This window comes from Dendropsophus ebraccatus, chromosome 9 (assembly GCF_027789765.1).
Source record: "Dendropsophus ebraccatus isolate aDenEbr1 chromosome 9, aDenEbr1.pat, whole genome shotgun sequence".
Classification (NCBI taxonomy): domain Eukaryota; kingdom Metazoa; phylum Chordata; class Amphibia; order Anura; family Hylidae; genus Dendropsophus; species Dendropsophus ebraccatus.
The window spans coordinates 37,601,336-37,621,352 of record NC_091462.1 but is presented as its reverse complement, the minus strand read 5'-3'; the positions used below and the strand labels follow the sequence as shown (position 1 = coordinate 37,621,352).

Here is a 20,017-nt window from a genome sequence, read left to right as displayed (position 1 = left end):
GGCAGGGAGATGCTCAGTGTCCCTAAAGTGCCCTGTGTCCCTCAGTGTCCCCCTGCCATCATCTTCTCCAGCAGCCACAGCCCACACAGCTCTGGGAGTCGGGTCGTGACATCACTATGTTATCCAGGAAGTGAAGCCTTGATGCATTAGTAAGTGCAGGGAAAAAAGCACTTTGTAAGCATTTCCCGTAATAAGTGTATATTGGTAATCTGTATAACTTTTAAGGGGGCACTACAATACTTTAATAAAAATTTTTGCCAGACTTCTCCTTTTACAATACGAGCAACAACTCCTTGAAGCTCTGTCTGCACACCCACCACCCACAGGGTATTTAGACTACTTTTTGCTCTTATAGATAATATAAAAACAAGCAATATACAGTACGTATACAATAAACATTGGGTGCAGCAAGACTTCAACTATGTAGACTCTAAATACTGTATAATTTATTGTATATTGCATGTATATTAAAAAGATGCACTATTAATAACTTGCATTGATGACCCACATTTAACAGTAAAAGGCAATAGTCCTTGAAGTTGTACACCACTTCCTTCCTACACTACCTACAGCAGGGATCAGGAACCTACAGTTGTTGCAAAACTACAATATCCATCATGCCTGGACAGACAAATCTTTAGCTTTGGCTGTCCAGGCATGATAGGAATTGTACTTTTGCAACAGCTTGAGGCCACAGTTTCCCCACCCCTGACCTACAGGGTATTTAGACTAGATTTTAGACCTATAGACAATGGAAAGAACAATCTATGGCGACGGTATACATTTGTTGAAATGTAACATTATATACAGGATTTATTTCACCCGGAGACTTGCTGTGAAATATATTATTACGTCCCAGAGAATACACATGATAATACACGTTCCTTATAACTATATAAAGTTTCAAGTCTGTTTCTCTTTCGTCATTTTTTCAGTTTTTTTTTTGTTCTTTTCTTGAAGTATTCATGAAAAAAGGCGTAATTTTAACCTAAGATTGCATCTAGTTATCTCAATGCTTTCGGCTTATCTGCAGGCAATTCTTAATCCCTACTGTTCCATTAGTCAATGGAGATCCCTGAATAAAATCAGCATGACAGTTTGACAGTTTTACTAGATTTAAGAAAAATACTAAAAAAGGTAGTAATACTTTTAGGGAAAACTTCAGTGATAAGCGAAGTGAAGTAAAGGAAAGGTGAAATGTATGAGAGATGGAGAATACTATGGTTTCTATATGGATGATTTCAATGACAATGCTTTTTGTGGCATTTTTTGATATATTTATTCTTGCCTAAAACTCTGCAGGGAGATGTAACATGAAGGTAAATAGTGACATATAAAATGCCCTGTGCATTTTGATGTCTTTTGTGTTTTTTGTTTTCTTTTAATGGATGAATTCACATTGAGAGACATGGACGTTCAATGACCAAGACCAAAAACACATTTTAAAAACACAATGAAAAAATACTGCACAAATTCAGTCCTAGGGTAAGGTCACATGGGGCAGCACTGACACTTATAACTGCTGCACTTTATACATTGATTGTTGAATACAAAGGTAAATTGCAGTTTCATCTGCAAAACCATGTGGCCATTAAAGGCCCTATTACACCAAGTCATTATCGGCTGTATTTGGCCGATTATTGGGCGTTACAGCCAATAATCGCTTAGCGTAATACCTACTGTTAAAAAGCAGCGATCAGTCGACATGCACGATGTCGGCTGATGATTGTCTTTCAACATAGTGAAAAATTTGTAAACAATAAAGACAGTCTGCTGGCTGTCACACTGAGTAATCGGAGCAGCGGTGGCAGACAACACATTTATATGCATATTCATATACTTTGTAGTACAGGTAAGCAACACACAGTACATGGCTGCAAGTGCTCTCTGGTGCCACCTGTTGGAAGTAGCATCTCTGTACGTCAATACATGGCTCCTTTAAGAGCACTGGAACATTACTGGGCAAGTCCGTTCAGATGGAAAATTATGGAAAAATCAAGGAAAAAGACAAAAAGACATTTAAAAAAAAAGGAAAAGACATCATAAAGTGATTTATTATAAGATAATATTAATTAAAACGTACAAACTGGTGATAGGTATACTTTCCCGTATATCACCAGTTCTATTAATTGTGGATTTATAAGAGTCAATGAATAGTCTTTGCCATGCATCCTCCCATTACCAAGTGCATAGACTCCATATTATAGTCCATATAGACTCTTTGATTCTCCTAGAGGCATTGTACTCTCCTCTAGAAGAGGAGAAAAAGACACAACAGAGAGTGACAACAGAGATGTTTCCTGCTTTGAAATACATTAGTGTTCTGGAAATACCAGCAGTATAGTCATTATGGGTGGCGTCCCCATCTTTCCTATACCCCTGAACGACAAATGTGACTAAATATTCAATGACATATGTCCACACCTTCTAGGTCAGTCATGTCAAACTCTGGCCCATGGGCCAAATCTGGCCCGTGGTGCCATTATTTTTGGCCCGCCAGGGAATTCAGAGTTTTAATTAAATCTGGCCCGCCATGGCTACTATATAAGAGACTATGAGGAGGGCTGGCTACTATATAAGATTGTTGATGAGGGCTGGCTACTATATGAGACTATGGGGAGGGCTGGCTACTATATGAGACTATGGGGAGGGCTGGCTACTATATAAGAGACTATGGGAGAGGGCTGGCTACTATATAGTACTGTTGGGGAGGGCTGGCTACTATATAAGAGACTATGGGGAGGGCTGGCTACTATATAAGATTGTTGGGGAGGGCTGGCTACTATATGAGATTGTTGGGGAGGGCTGGCTACTATATGAGACTAAGGGGGAGGGCTGGCTACTGTATAAGAGACTATGGGGAGGGCTGGCGACTATATGAGACTATTGGGGAGGGCTGGCTACTATAAAAGAGACTATTGGGGAGGGCTGGCTACTATATGAGACTATTGGGGGGACTGGCTACTATATGAGACTATAGGGAGGGCTGGTTATTATATGGGACTATTGGGGGGCTGGCTACTATATAGGACACTTGGGGGTATGGCTACTTTTTGGGGACTATTGTAAGGGCTGGCTAATACATGGGGCAATTTTGGGGCGATTGACTATTATATGGGTTGGGGTTTAATCATGTCATAGCAATTTATCATTTCATGTCATTTATCATAGTGCACAGCGCTAGGAGACGCACACCACTGACAGTGCCAGGACAACCGCATTCACGCTTCAATAATTATCTAGGTTGGCCCCCGACTTTGTCCAATTTTTTTATTTTGGCCCACTGTGTATTTGAGTTTGACACCCCTGGTCTAGGTGGATTTGCCAGTCTGGAGTCTGCATAAGATGAATAAGAGCTCTTTGAAGTGGAATCAAATTTGTATAAGCTAGAAGAGAAGATTACATAAAAATTATATAAATGATGAAATAATCTAATCTGCATAAATCTACAGGGAACCTTATGTTACCTTCAGTCTCCCTCTGTCCTATTAACCCATGCTCATTAAACATCCTTCAAGGAGCACATCTGGTATACAGGCCGCCAACTGGATAACAGTGATTAGATGCAAGATGCAATTAGAGCTTTTTACATAATAGTAAAGTCATTTGGTGGGAAAAAAATAGAAGAAAGTAATTATGTCCCTTTTTTCATCTGTTATGCAAGTTAGTTAAATTTCTGATCTGCCGCATTTGCCCTTGTCAACTATAAATGTTATTATTGCTAAGTGAAAGTATCTAGGAGTAAGAAAGCAACAGACCATGCGAACTCGATGGAAGGTGTAAAAATAGCTTGTCCTTGGTTGCATCGCTCTCTAGAGAGTTGAAAGCTGGCTCTGGAAGTGACATCCCCACAATAACTCTGGGTTGGGGGCTTCATGGATTGGGTTTCCATGGTAAAGCAGCTTCACGCGAGCCTAAGGTCACCGTCAGCTTCAAGACAACAGCACAAAGTCATCAAGGCCTACTCATAAATCGCTTAATTGAAAATATATATTTTTAGCGACACAGGGGAATTAGGAAGGGCCTGTGCTATTCCAGCATGTCTATGCCCCTGAGGAATAAGTGAGAGCCATAAGAAACATAGAAAATGAGAAAAAGACCACCTGGTCCATCTAGTCTGCCCTTATATTATTTCCTTTCTTTTTATCTCAGAATTAAATTCAGACTTGGTCTGACAAGTTTAGCATGGAGGAATCAAGTGGCCTGCCTAGAGCCCTGACCTAAAAGCCACTGAAAACTTTTGGGATGACTTGACATGAATTCAGGCCAGGCCTTCTTTTCCAAAATTGGCTTAAATTAGAGCCAGGCTTTCATGTCCAACATCAGTGTCTGTCTTCACAGCTGCAATTTTTTCTAAATGGCCACACATTCCCAAAGACACACTCCAAAATCTTGCGGTAAGCCTTCCCAGAAGAAGATTGGCTGTAATAGCCACACATAGGGCCCAATTCTTTATTAACACCCATAGCTTTGATGGCCAGGTGTTCGCATATATTTAGCCATATGGCATATCTATCTACCATCAGGTACATCGCTTTAGGATTTTTACATGAATAGACTGGCGCCAGAGCCAGTGCCGCAGTCCTTTTTTTGAACCGTACCCTGATTCCTGTGCACGGGACAGAACATGAAGCACTGGGGGCAGGTCCCCAGTGTGACAAGACCCCTCCCCTTTGTGACGTGGCTCCAATAGAATCAATGAAGCCGTGTCACAGAGGGGAGGGGTTTTGTCACACTTGGGGGCAGGCGGTCCTGCATCCAGTGCTTCAGGCCGGTCCCGTGCCTGGGAATAGACCGGCATGGGAACAAACAAAAAAAGGACCACTGCACCAGCACCGGTCTATTCATGTAAAAATATTTAAACAATGAACCTGATGGTACATTCGCTTTAAATGGGTGACCCTCTCTATAGAGTCCAGGCACCTTAGTCAAAATTAACTTGCCAGTCTCCATTTCTTCCACAGCCTGCCATCAGTTCTGAAGCCCCCATATAGGTTGTCTTAGGATCCCACCAAAATCCATTGGGATCTGCCAACCTTTATCATACATAAATGGTCAGCCTTGATTTAAAGTGATAAAACAACGCCACTCTCGTCTTGCATTTGTATGTGGTATTACAGCTCAGGTCCGTTGAAATGAATGGAGTTGTAACATCTCACACACTCCTATAGTAAGTGTGGTGCTGAGTTTGAAAGACATCACCTTTGCCTTGGCAATCCTGGATAAACCCGTTTGGTTAAATTCACATTTACATTCTGTGTGCTCTTTCACTGTCTAGCAGCAAATAGGTGTTGGATGGTTTATGGAGACAAGCATGTGTTTTACTGTATGTGGCTAATATAAGAATAGAGAAGGCATCTGTTTTCTCACACTAGATTATCCTGATGTCGCCTAACCAGAGAGAAAAGACAATGATGTAACTAGTAAATATGTATAGAGTTAAAAATATCTGAGCTTTTTGCACCAGGAGAATGGTAGGAGATGTGATTTCATTTTTTTCCAGATCTGCTACAGTCTAATGTTGCTTGTTAATGTTTCAGGCTTTCACCTCCACTGCTTGGTCACATTGGCTGGCTGGCTGCGTGGGTGAATGAGGCTCCCGGAGGAAGAGCTCATTAAGTAGTTTCAGTCCCTTCTATAGCACCGCAACGAGCAGTGACGTAGTTCTACTTATATATGCATGTGCTGTCAGGCTGCCGCATACCTCTGGTATTAATACAGAGGCTTCTATAGATAACGTTATCTTTGCATTGTACATTAGGCTTTCAGTGCAGGTCTGTGTTGTAAAAAAAAAAAAAAATTACTTTTTATAATTGGAAGTTCTCTTGTATATTGTTAGCAGACAAGATTTTATAGAGGATTTTGAAAATTACAGTAAATGTATCCATTAATTTTACTGGTAGCACAAGATACTGAGACTTGGGCTTTATTCTAATCTCTTTACAGATTGTAATTTTTTATTTCATTTTTATCTACATTGTTATGGGGGGGGCATAGGAACAACAGATTGGCTTTGGCCCTATTGATTTCTATGGGAGAGTTTTCTAGGCATGTTTTGTGAACTTTGTAGGAAACGGTAGATTTAATTCTGAACTATTGTAAAAAAAGGATTAAAAAAAAAACGGATTGCAAAAACGCAGTGTGAACCTAGCCTAATCTTGTCTGTGGTAAAGAGGAAATTTCTGAAAGTTATTTGTACAGAACAGGAAGTGTGAGTTTATTCTTAGGCTTAGTGGCCATAATGAAATTTGTAAGATTTCAGGATAATTCTGTAAAAAATCACCAAAATTAGTTTAAAACATGATATTAACAATGCCATTAAAATGGACATTATTTTCCATTCTGGAGAGAAAGGCCTGTGTTATTTTACCCCTCCATCCCTCTTTCTATGACCCTTTAGACCAGTTCCTTATCTCTTTGTCAACAATGAAGTCCATGTAGAGAGGGGAGTCCTGCCACCCGATAACAAATATAATAGGACTGCAATCCTCCAGGGGCCCCACCTCGTGGTCTGCCAGTATGATATGCATACCTTCATAACTAACACTGTGATCCTTCTAAATTACAATATTTGTCTAAATCATAGACTCATTAGCTCCTAAGTAATATTTCATGAAAGAAGACTCAGAGGGACACTAAATGTAATGAGATGTCATTTAAAAACAGTGACAGATGCTCTTTACTGATAATTTAGCTTTTTCATAAATCAAGTTTAAAATAGCATGTCATCCAGATTTCTCATCTTAGCAGGCTGGGTAAAAATCCCTGCAGGAGTTGTGCTCTGTGGGGTTACAATCCAGCTTTACTGGTAAGCAATGCAACAAACCCAAATGGCTGACCATTAGAGATGAGCGAACCGGGTCCATCCGAACCCGAGCGTTTGGCATTTGATTAGCGGTGGCTGCTGAAGTTGGATAAAGCGCTAAGGCTATGTGGAAAACATGGATATAGTCATTGGCTGTATCCATGTTTTCCAGACAACCTTAGAGCTTTATCCAAGTTCAGCGCCTGAAGCCCCCAAAGCAAGCCGGAGCGTGGAGCAGGTTCAGTATGCTACGGCCAGCGGGGGGGGGGGGGGAGGGGGTTAAGGGGGCTGTCACTTACATACTCTCAGCGGGATGTCGATGTATTCTCATTGAAAGTGACAGGCAAGGGATCCGCAGCGGATTTCACTGCGAATTTGCAGCGTGAAATCCATTGCGGATCTGTTACGTTTGGTGGATCTGGCCTTATAAAGGTTTACGGCATAAAAAGATGTAAACCAGTTAAAGATTTACACCTGCTCCAGAGCAGGTGTAAATTTTTGTGCGCCTCTTAGTGAATCCTGCAAGGTGAATGGGGCGGGGCTTTATTTAAGATTGGCGTACACGTACAGAGTGATCCAAAAGTAGGTGAACAGTATGTGTAATAGGGTTATAAAGGGGGAGATTTATCAAACATGGTGTAAAGTGAAACTGGCTCAGTTGCCCCTAGCAACCAATCAGATTCCACCTTTCATTTTCCAAAGAGTCTGTGAGGAATGAAAAGTGGAATCTGATTGGTTGCTAGGGGCAACTGGGCCAGCTTCACTTTACACCATGTTTGATAAATCTCCCCCTTCATAGCCCTATTACACATTCTGTCCACCTACTTTTGGACCACTCTGTATAAATGTCCGCCATAGTGTCTATAGTTCCATATGTATAGATCCAATTAGGCTCATGCTTTACCTGGAGCTTTGAAGAAGTGTTTTTTTTTTTAAATAAATTTCCTTTATGATTGTTCATATAATTTTTTTTCCTATGTCCAATTCCGCTAAAAAAAAAATACCCTGTAAGTGAGATCTAAGAAGTAAGATAGTGACATTTGTGTAGGGCATAATAATGAAATGCAGCCGAAATGGAATACTTTAATATTGCTTCTAGATGCAACTCCAGATTTCTGCAGAAAGGACGGGAACACTTTGTTTCACAAAAGTAGAGATTCATTAGATATATAAATAGCTATTTCTCTATACATGCTTTTCATCTAGTTGGTATTAGAATACATTGCATTGCATATAGATTGTGTTTTTCAGGCCTCTTGTGAATTGCTTTTACAACAACTCCACCCCTGCAGGCTCTCTGCACATTACTCTGGGCAACTTTACATGTTATAGGGTCAGTGATCAGGTGACGTGTGTCTTAGGTGGTGTGTTGTAAAGGGTTGCGTGTTGCCACGGCAACGTAACGCTGCTAGGATACCTTATTACATGACCTGTCATTTGCAAAAATCGGAAGCTCTGGTATGCTTCTTCTCCATCGTAATGTGTTTGCTAAATGCGTAAAAAGAACAGTCACAATCCAATAATCGTGGTAAACGGCAAGAAATAATAGGCGCTGTTAATATACAGTTCTGTCATTGTATACAGGGAGGAAGAAAAGCGAGGAAATGTAAAATGTAGAGAATAATGCACTGCGCTATGTAATGGGAAGAAAAGACACATGGGGGGGTAAAGATGGCATAAAATGATCACTCTCGGAACTAAGTCACATGACATTTTGTCTTAAACAAAGTCCACCCCCCCATTGACTGATTTAGGCCACGTTCACACAACGTAAATTTTCTATTAATCACGGCCGTTGTTGCCGATTTGCAACAACGGCCGTGATTAATGGAAAATTTACATTGTGCTGTAGTCTATGGAATCACAGACGGAGTGTATACACATAGTAAGCGCTCCAGCCGGGATCCCTAGCGGCCGCAACGAAAACTGACAAGTCAGTTTTGTGCGGCCACTATTCATTGAATAGCGGCCGCACAACCCTGACAGCTCACAATATGGAAAGTGAGGCTCCGGCTGCTTTTTCTATTGAGTGCAATGGTGAATTGAGATGCGGGCGCATATGGATGTGCCCGCATCTCAATTCAGCACAAATGAAGGGCCGGGTCACAGAAGGGCCGGTCACAGACACGGCCGGGTCACAGAAGGGCCGGTGTCATACATTGTGTGAATGTGGCCTTAGTATGTATACAATGTACTATATACCCCAGATAAGCTGGTTTCAGAAAGTTATATAGATTTTAAATTTACTTCTACTTAAAAAGCTCAAGTCTTCCAGTACTTATCAGCTGCTGTATTTCCTGCAGTGAATGTTGTTTTCTTTCCAGTCTGACACAGTGCTCTCTGCTGACATCTCTGGCCTAGACAGGAACTGTCCAGGGCAGCAGCAAATCCCTATAGAAAACCTTTCCTGCTCTGGACAGTTCCTGTCTCGGACAGAGGTGGCAGCAGAGACCATTTTGTCAGACTGAGACAAAAACCACACTTTCTGTAGGACACACAGCAGCTGAGAAGTATGGGAAGATTTGAGATTTTTAAATAGAAGTAAATTACAAATCTATATAACTTTCTGACACCAGTTCATTTGAAAGAAACAAAAATTGCTGGAGTACCCTTTTAATTGAATGGACTTAACATAGTCTAATAGTGACTGTGTTCGGTCCATTTTTAAGCATATATAGTTTTTCCGCAGGAATTAAAAGCATGGGACCACCTTGTTCACAAGCTAAAAAGGCAGGCAGCCACTCCATCTAGCCATAGAGGAGGTTGAGTAAGTATTTGAGTCTTATCTGGCATCTAGTATGGTCCAGAAATTGGTGTTCACTTTAGACAAAGTGCAATAAAGCAGTGGTAGAGAAGGCTGAGGCCAAATTTAGGGAACAGCTCTGAGTCTATAGTCTACTTAAAGGGGTACTCTGGACAATTAAAAGTTTCAAGCCTTTCAGTACTTATTAGCTGCTGTATGTCCTGCAGGAAGTGGTATATTCTTTCTAGTCGCAATGCGCTCTGCTGCCACCTCTGTCCATGTCAGGAACTGTCCAGAGCAGGATAGGTTATCTGTGGTAATTTGCTACTGCTCTGGACAGTTCCTGACATGAACAGAGGTGTCAGCAGAGAGCACTGTGTCAGACTGGAAAGAATACACCACTTCCTGTAGGACATACAGCAGCTTATAAGTATCAGAAGGCTTGAGGCTTTTAAACATAACTAATTTACAAATCTATATAACTTTCTGCCACCAGTTGATTTAAAACATTTTTTTCTCCAGAGTACCCCTTTAATCTGCTGCCTATTAGAAATACTGGATGTAGAATATTGAATAGCTGAATAGAACATGACCCTGCAGGATGTTATACCGGTGCTCTTCTATACACCATCCATTCCCCCAGTGCTTAGATCATCCCTCTACACACATGAACACCAGCCCGACTTTCAAATATCAACTGTAATTAGTGTTCTAGATCTTATGCAAAGTGACAATTATTGTTGATGTGTAAAACGTTAACCTAATTGTGCAACTAAGAGTGGTGCAAGACATGTAAATATTTCATGACCCTAATGCATTATGTATTGCCATGTGATATCTTTCCAATTGTAGGGCAGACATCACACTGGAGGATTGTGAAACACAAAGTAATGAATCACCTACTTTAGAAAAATGTTTGATTTCAGAATCATGAGTCGGAAATAGATTCCCTTATGAAAACTCAGCAGCGTTGGCTTGAATAACACAAAAAGATAACGCTGTCAAAAATCTAATGCTTATTATTAAAAATAATGATTCGGTAGGTTAGCTAAAAAAGAGACAAGTCTATGGTTATGTGTTGTAGTAGTGGAACACATTGCTTTTAGCTTTGTAGCAGGTGATTGGCTGGATTGTCATTGTGCCAAGATCTATTTGTGTTCCGGTCAAATAAATACCGCATTTTCCGACAACATCTTAACTCCGAAAAATCTTTTTAGAAGTCGGGGGTCGTCTTATACGCCAGGTATGGTCGCCCCATACGGTGAGGGGTCTCAAAAATGGCCGCATCCCCACCGTATGGGGTGACCACTGTAAAAAAAAGAAACAGTTAACTCACCTAGGGCCCGTTCCCGGCCTCCGCGTATCTTCTGTCCCGTTCCTGGTGCAGGCAGTATGACGTACACTGACTTTGCCAGGGATCCCCGAAGTTCTTCCGTGCAGCCGAGCGTCTCATCGAAGAAGCTCGGAGATGCTCGGCTGCTGGGAGAGCTTTGGAAGAATGACAGGGGCTTCGGGTACTTTCGGGGGCCTCCTGAAGCCTCTGTCATTCTACCGAAGCTCTCCCTGCAGCCGAGCATCTCCGATGAGACGCTCGGCTGCTCAGGAGAGCTTCAGGGATCCTGGCGCAGTCAGTGTACGTCACGCTGCCTGCGCCAGGAACGGGTGAGTTAACTGTTTTTTGTTTTTTTTTTTTCATTTAGCTGCAGTTAACCCCTGCCTGACTGTAGCAGGGCTGCGGTCAGGCAGGGGTTAACATTTTCCGGTGTATAAGTCAAACCCCTGACAATCTTCTTAAAAGTCAGGGGTTGTCTTATACGCCGAAAAATACGGTATCTATAGCCTCAACTACTTTCATGCTACCTAAGGCACATGCTAGGAAAATCTCCCTGGGTTCTATTAAGCATGGACACTTTTCAGTAATCTTTCTAAAGGGTGTCCATGCCAGAAAATAGGTCAGGAATTTATACATCCTGTCCTATTTTCATCCTGGCCTTTTAACTTTATGCGTTTCTAATCAGGATCATATACAGTTAAATGCAGCACTGCGTTTGACAGGGCAATGAGCCATTGGCTTCCGGCCCTGTCAATCACTTTTCTGGCCAGATGCAGTGTTATATCTCCAGCTCATTCCCCAGTGCTCCTACACAAGTTGAGAAGACAAGGGGAGTTTTTATCTTTTTTCCCTTCCCATTTTTACGGTCAGGAAGTACTGATTACTTTGTGAAGCCTCCTGAAAGACTTCCTGACTAGTATTTTCTGACTGTAAAAACAGCCACGGATGTGTGTCCTAACCCAGGACTGATCACGGCTGTCCCTATTGGCTTCTCCTTGCTCTACCAGCCTTGGTTGATAGATATCCCCCTGCATAGCTATATGAAGAAATCTATCAATCAAAGCTGACAGAGCAAGGAGGAGCCACATAAAACTTTCCCAATGACTTGAGGTTCAGGGAGCATGAAAGTGATGATAGGGGAGAAAGTCCCTGATATGGGAGCGAAAGGGTTGACAAGTATCTTTTTTTTTTTTTTTTTTTTAATTACACAACAAGCCCAGCAAAATATAAAATAACTAAATAAGTCAGAATACTCCTTTAGGCTAAGTTCACACAACATATTAAGCAACAGCCATTGTTTAAAGGTTTGCAATAACGGCAGTTACTTAATGAAGTGACTGATCGCATTGACGTCTATGGAATCCCAGCTGGAGTGTATACACACTATTCATTGAATAGCGGCTGCACAAGACTGACAGAGCAGACAATGTAAAGTGCGACTCCGGCCGCACTTTACATTGTCGGCTATGGTGATTCGGAATGCGGGCACACCCGAATGTGCCTGCATTCCTAATAAAAAGAAATGAAGTTCATCTGGCTGCTACTGCACTCCCGGCCGGGATGAACTTCTCAGACAGCAGCCGTTCTGTGACACGGCCGCTGTCATACACTGTTTGAACTCGGCCTCAATTTGTTCTATAATCGAAAACTGAAAATTATTAGTTTCACAGATCACATAGTACAAACACCCTACAGAACATTTTCCATTTTTGCATTGGTGTAAAATAGAGGAATAATCACTAAAGGAAATTATATAATTTTGTCTGATTTAAATTCTTCAAATCGTATTTCATAATATGCAACAAAAAAAGAAAACCTGTAATAAAACATTATAGTACTTTTCATTGTTACAAATCTGAATGACAGCCACATTGATGTATAAGTTAGCACAATAGATTTTAATTCTGACATCCATAAGAAATAATGGTTATACCTGTGCGACGACATCCTTATCAGCTCTCAGGCAGACCACACAATTCTTACCTGCAATTATAATAGTGTGAATGGGATCACACAGCAAATTAACCTGCTATCACATCAATGGCGCAGTCTATCAGCTGGAATGTGTTATCACTATTTATATAACCTGCATACAAATACGTGTAATATCGTACAAATACGCGTATCAACCCCTGCTCATCGACACAGTCTAATGTAACATAGTTTGTAAGGGTAAAATCATCTACCCATCTGGTTTGGCCTATTACCCGGTAGTGCTGATCAAGAAGAAGGCAAGAAAAAAAAAAGAACAGTTAGAAGCCAGTTTCCCAATTTCCCTGACTCCAAATCTGGAAATCAGAATAACTCCCTGAATTAGTCACCCTTCTCTAGAATCTTGTAATTAGCGTTGAGCACAAATGGCGAACTGTTTAGGTTCGGCAACATTCTCTGAACCCGGACCCTCTGCATTTGACTCCCTTGGCTACAGAAGTTTGATGAAGCCCTATAGAGTCCTGGAAAACATGGCTGTATACATATTTTCCAGGACTCCCTAATATACAGCCGCAGGGAGTCAAATGCTGAACTTTAGGGTTCAGAAAACGTTGCAGTTCGGCATCTTCTCTCAACACTACTTGTAATATTGAATGTATGAGAACAATTCAACCGTCACTAACGAACAGCAAGCACACTACGGAGCACGAAGGCAAGGAGCCATGAGTATCAGAATGGTGTAAATACCCGGAGATTGTGGTGCTCAAACAATCCAGAAGTGCAATATAACAATAAGAAACAGAGTCGGTCACTCACAGATCAGAAGTATGCAAAGCAACAATTGTTTCATGCCTACTGGTGCTTCATCTGGCATAGGACAAAGCGTCACTAGGCGTGAAACAATTGTTGCTTTGTAAACACTCCTGCTCTACACCTCCCCCCTCTACAGCCACAGTCTTTAGTGCCTGCAATAAACCTGCTGCATACTTCTGATCGGTGAGTGCCTGACTCTGTTTCTTACTACTTGTAATATCATTACACTCCAGAATTGTTATTTTATTTCGTTCACCAAGCCCACCTCCTCTGGCAGAGTGTTTCATAGTCTCAATGCTCCTACATTAAATAATCCTACTATTTTGTTGTGGAAACCTCTTTCCCACAGACATAGAGGATATCTTCTTCCGATAGATAAAGTTCCAGGTATAAATAGATCATGGAACGACGTAATTAACCATGTTCTTATATGCCATCCAGTACCAGCAAAGTTTGCCAATAAAAAAAAGCATTGCCAGCCCAGTACCCTATAGACCACAGTATGCTTTGATACCAAGTACCAGCAGAGTGCCCTCTTGTTAACACTGGCAGTACACTGCTAATACCATCTGATGTACTGATAATAGGTGCAAACCATGCTGTGTAATCACATAATATATCATTCAATTTGTATTTGTGATTCAGATACAAGGCTACTGTAGTGTATGTCACCCTGACATACTAATCATCTGACATTGTGTAAAATACAGATCATCGGGAGACCTGTGCTAGTAAAAAATCATTTGGCGGTGAGGTCTATTGGGGATTCATTTCTGTATCTACGCCGGTTGCGGAGTGAAGTGGTTTGGCTCCCTTGTCGGTGTCTTTATAGGCACAATGGAGATTTCTTTCTAATTAGTTTATGTTTGAGGCTATGTGATAGCAGCTAGGAGAGCCGGCAAATCGCTCCTTCCTGACCTCTTATTATCAGGCAGGGAACCTTCATTTGAAATTATAATGTAAAAGCAGGAAAGCGGCAACATTTTTGACCACCAGGCCCATAAAATAATACATGCCATTTGAATAGAATAAGAAGCCATGCATGTAGCCCATTTAGGGATTATGGCTGATATTAGATAGAAGTGACTGCTCCTTGTGGTGGCCATTGTAAACAAAAGGAACAGGTTAAAATGTGCTGATTACTATATACCATTCTATCTTCTTTTTCTCATGCACTGATAACAAGTCGGTAAATTACCCACTATCCACAGGATGAGAGATAACAAGCAGATCAATGGAGGTCCGACTGCTTGGACCCTCACTGACCTCGTTCCTGGAATGAATAGTGTAGACCGAACCAACACAACAACCCTCCATTTATTGCTGTTTCTGGATAAATGTTTCTGGAAACTATCAATGGCTCCATAAGCAATAAATGGAGCAGCGGCCTTATAGGGGCGGTCCACACTTTAAATTTCAGGGACAATTATGTTATCCTCTATCCTTTTGAAGATGTTTTATAAAGTAGTTCAAAGCTGCAAAAATAAAAAGTAGACCATACTGTCACATTAAAAAAAATTTTTTAAGATGTTCAAGAGATATACCTGATAGCAAGGGTCCAACAGCACAACTGGAACCACAGAGTAGAAAGGCTCAGAGGATACACACAAGTTGGTGAGAAATTCTAGAAGCCAACACTGTCACACAGATATACTGTAGGCAAAAGCTCTGACAGCATCCAGGTAAGTATTTCAAGGCTTTATTATCATGTCCAGACATATACAGCGTGTGACGTTTAAACCTGTGTGGTCTTTATCAAGCATACAAGGTGAATCCCAGGGACACGTTTTGATCAGTCAGGCTCCGGGTGTTCAAACATCAACAGATTGTTGTAATGAACTAAAAGAAGTGCATGCTAAGCAGGCTCTGTGCAAGAGGACTATCTCACAGAGAGAAGTATACAGCTGCCCAGTTCTTCATGTCTAGGATACGTCAAAAGTTTATTTTAAAGTGCCAAGTCCTTTATAGAGAGTCACTGACATAAAAAAAATAAGGTATGTCAAAAGTTATTGATCGCAGCAGGTCCCTCTGTGATCAGGAGGTATAGCCGGGAAGAGAGTGTGGCAGAAGTGTGGTCCACTCCCCGACCACTTGCTAATTCCGATAATGTAGCCTCTTAGATGTACCCTGTTGAAATTAGCCATTATGAGCATACAGCTGGGAAGTGGATGGCACCATCTCCATGCTCTCTCCCTGGCTATATCTCCTGGTCTCAGCAGTGACACTCACTGCAGTCAGTAACTTCTGACATACCTGATGACATGTCAAAAGTTATTTTTAATGACAGGTCCTCTATAACTGCTCCAATCACTCATTGCTGCTGTTCCAATGACATCCTACTTCCTATGCACCAATCACTGGTTGAGGCTGGTCAATGCTGAGTAAAGTCGCAGGACAATGCCTTTAATTCTATATGACCTGGTTTGGGTAGTCTGAATAACAACTAGAATCTCACCCCATGTGGCTTGATTGTTTAGTGAATCTATTTATAGGGTTGCTTCACACTTATCGGATCCGCAGCAGATTTCATGCTGCTAGTTTGCAGCGAAATCCACTGCGGATCCTGGTAGTGTGAAGTTGAATGGGTCACATACCTGCAGCAAAATTTTTTAATTCCGCTGCCAGTATGTGACCTAGCCCCTTTAAGCCTCCGCAGCCCGCAGCCCCTGCCCCGGAGCATACATAACCTGCTCGGCGCCACGGCCGTGTGTGAGACTTCTGGGTTCCCTCGCTACACGTCAGCCAATCAGTGCACAGCAGCACTGATTGGCTGATGGGGAGTGAGGGGAGCCAGGAGCCTCACACACAGCCGCAGCGCCGAGCAGGTAATGTATGCTGCGGGCAGCGGGCAGCAGGAGATAAAGGGGATGGCTTACATATCCATAGTGGAATGAAATTTTCGCTGCAAACTCGCAGCGTGAAATCCGCTGAGGATCCGGTACACAAAACCTCCTGCTATTTTTTTCTCCAAGATTCTCGGAAAACCATCCGTATTTGCATCCGTAATCAGTTTCCGTAAAAAATTTGAAAAGTACTAGTTTGCATAGTTTTGATCCGTGTGCATCGATTTGGTTTGTGGATGTGACATCTGCGACATCCGTAAAAAAAAATATTCTATTGGTAATCTGTATCGCAATCACAATCCGCACCAGGACATGTGTTTTTTTTTTTTTTTTTTTTTTTTTTTTTTTTTACGGAATGTATTACAGATCAAAATTAACACGGACTGTGTGAATAGCCCAAAAGAAATCAATGTGCCCAAATCAATCAAGTGAGTACGAATCCACAATTACGGACAACTTTACGGGACGTGAGAATAAGGCCTTAGTTTTAGATTTTATATATCTATATGGCTTGTGATATCGATGCACAAAATAGATTTTGCAGAAGAGGAAGTTGTTTAATTGGGTAGAACAGTAAATTCTAATGAGCTAAATGAAGGAAATTAAGAGTTCATTCTGCTGCATTTACTATAACTGTAAATTTCCATGTACTTTTATTAGGCGGACTGACATATAACTATAACCACTGATAGACCTATAATACGTGGTGCAGCTTCTCCTATAGCAGCGTATTCTGTAGCTAGGTTTGATAAATTAGATTTACAGATCTGTAGTCTGGAAAACAATAACGGACCAATGGAGCAAGTAAGGAAAGAAAACAAGGTATTCCAAGGACAAATGCTGATTACAGAATTAATCTGCTAGAGCGAAACGAGAACAGTGAAATTTATAGGCTTGCTGACCTGTGCACCAATCGTTTCAGAATGCGTGCCCACACACTGCACAGCGCTGACAACTTCTGGATTGAATTTAGGTGTTAGAAGTGAGTTATACCCTCCTGTATATTGTGTCTGGGTCCTAACAGCAAATGCTTGAATGAATAGAAAATAATCATGAAAGGAAAGCAAATGTAATACAAACATTGATGCAACATGGTACTGTATGGCAGCGTTGGGGTGTTAGATTATATTTTTAGTGTTTGCTTCTGATGTCTGCAGTGCAAAGCTGTGAAATTTTTCCACGTGATATATGGTATAAATTTGTGGGGGCATGAATTATAAAATGTGCTTCGTTTTATCTGCAATATATTCTGCTTATAGAAATTGTTTATATTCATTGGATAGAACAGTGGTGTACAACCTGCAGTCCTCTAGCTGTTGCTGAACTACAAGTCCTATCAGGCATTATAGGAATTGTAGTTCTGCAAAAGCTGGAAGGCAGCTGGCTTTTTTTTAGGGGCATGGGATAGAAACAGATTCCATGTTTTATGTAAGCTAAAGGGAATATTAATTCTGCTTTCTACCCTTAGGCTATGTTCACACACAGTAAGAGACCGGCCGTTCCGTGACCCAGCCGGGTCACGGAACGGCCGGTCTCTGAAAAGATCATCTCTGATGTGGGTGTATCTGTGCACGCCCGCATCGGAACTCCCTACTGCACACTTTGGAGCTTGCGGCCGCAGCTGCTCGCTCCATAGTGTGCACTGACAGGGTTTTCTGGGGCAGCTATTCACTGAATAGTGGCTGCAGAAAACTGACATGTCAGTTTTCTACAGCGCTGCGAGAGATCCCGTCCGGAGCGTATACTATGTGTCTACGCTCCGGCCTGGATTGCATAGAAGACAAGGCAACGTATCTTTTCTTAAAAAGTACGGCCGTTGTTGTCCATTGCAACAACGGCCGTACTTATATGAAAAGATACGTTGTGTGAACACAGCCTTATGGTGTAGGGGGCCACAGAAACTACCTACAAGAGCAGGAACTGTTCTCAAATGACAGACATCCCTGCTCCTGTAGGCTGAACCATGAGCTATACACTGCATAAACGTCCATGGTTTATGTCAGTACTCTTAGGGGGACATTTATAAGACCGGGGAACTCGTACACTGGTCTTTAATTAGGCCCAATCCCTTTTTCCCCAGCCAATTTCACTAAGAAGCACACGCCTCTTAGTGAATCCGGCCAGCTGTGTGCCCGACCCTGTACCAAATCTCCAGCAGGTGTAGATTTGAATCATGATTTATGTAAATCATATTAAATGAAGCCACGCCTCCTCCCTGCCTTGCTGTGTCTCAGGCAAGTGGTAGATATGGCAGGCGTATGCCAGAGAAAAGGGGCGAATTTGCACCGTCACCCTGGTGCACACCAGGGGCGGAAAGTTGATATTACTCTCTAGAAATCCCATTTTAGCAATCCTCTGGTATGTCGTAATGAAACCAACCCACAATCACCAAAGTGAACAGGTAAAGGCACTCAGCTGAGAACTGTGCCCATCCAGATCCCCTCAGCACTGCTCGGGTCTTCTCAGTGACTTTTTTTTATGAACCTATTGATTGACATTGGAGTCCCCCAACCAAAATGCATGTTAAAAAAAAAAAAGCAACAAAATTGCACAGTATGAACCAAGACAAAGGGGGTAACTGAGCCCAGAATATGCTGCAGGTTTTTAGCGCCAATTACATATAATTTGTATCACAGTAAACTGTACAAACTGGGAATGAGCTGTCTTCTAGTTGGGCCTTGCTCATTGAAATTAACCGAACATTTACAATATACATAAAGCCAAAATACACTGATCAGTCATAACATTAAAACCACTGACAGTCGAGGTGAAGAACAATGTTATTTCCTTCCTTACAGCGGTATATCAGAGGGTGGGATTTATCAGGCACCAAGTGATTAGATACTTCTTGAGGCTATGTTTACACTGCATATTTTTTTGTAAAACTACGGCCGTTGCCCATTGCAACAACGGCCGTGATTATTACAAAAAAAATATGTTACCTTGCCGTCTCTGGGATACCGGCCAGAGCGTATACACATAGTATACGCTCTGGCCGGGATCCCTAGCGGCGCTGCAAACAACTGACATGTCGGTTTTCTGCGGCCGCTATTCATTAAATAGCGGCCACAGAAAACCCTGTCAGTGCACACTGTGGCACACCATAGTGTGCTGTGAGGAGTTCTGATGCAGGCCCGCAAGAATTAGCCCGCATCGGAACTCTGCGGTACTGCAGTACCGACCAGGATGATCTTTTCAGAGACTGGCCGTTCCGGGATCCAGGTCACGGATCTGCCGGTCTCTTACGTAGTCTGCACATAGCCTAATACTGGTAAGCAGTGGTCAGGGCCTGCCAAAGTAGCCCAAAGAGATAGGATAACTGATGACTAGGTCATTGCCTCCCAAGGCTCATTGGTACACAAGGTATGTAAGCTAGCCTGTCATGTCCAGCCCTATAGAAAAGCTAGGGTAACACAAATAGCTGGAAAAGTAAAAGGGGTAATCCAGCAACAACAACAACAACAACAAAAACTTTCATGAAAAACAGCACCACTCCTGTCCTCAGGTTGTGTGAGGTATTACAATTCAGCTTTATTCACTTCATTGGA

General features: G+C 41.9%; 1 protein-coding gene across 3 annotated transcripts in view; it reads left to right on the top strand.

Moving 5' to 3' along the window:
• The window catches only part of PDE11A (phosphodiesterase 11A), a 398,617-nt gene that overhangs the window by 255,815 nt on the left and 122,785 nt on the right, over positions 1-20,017 (top strand). The window lies entirely within an intron of this gene.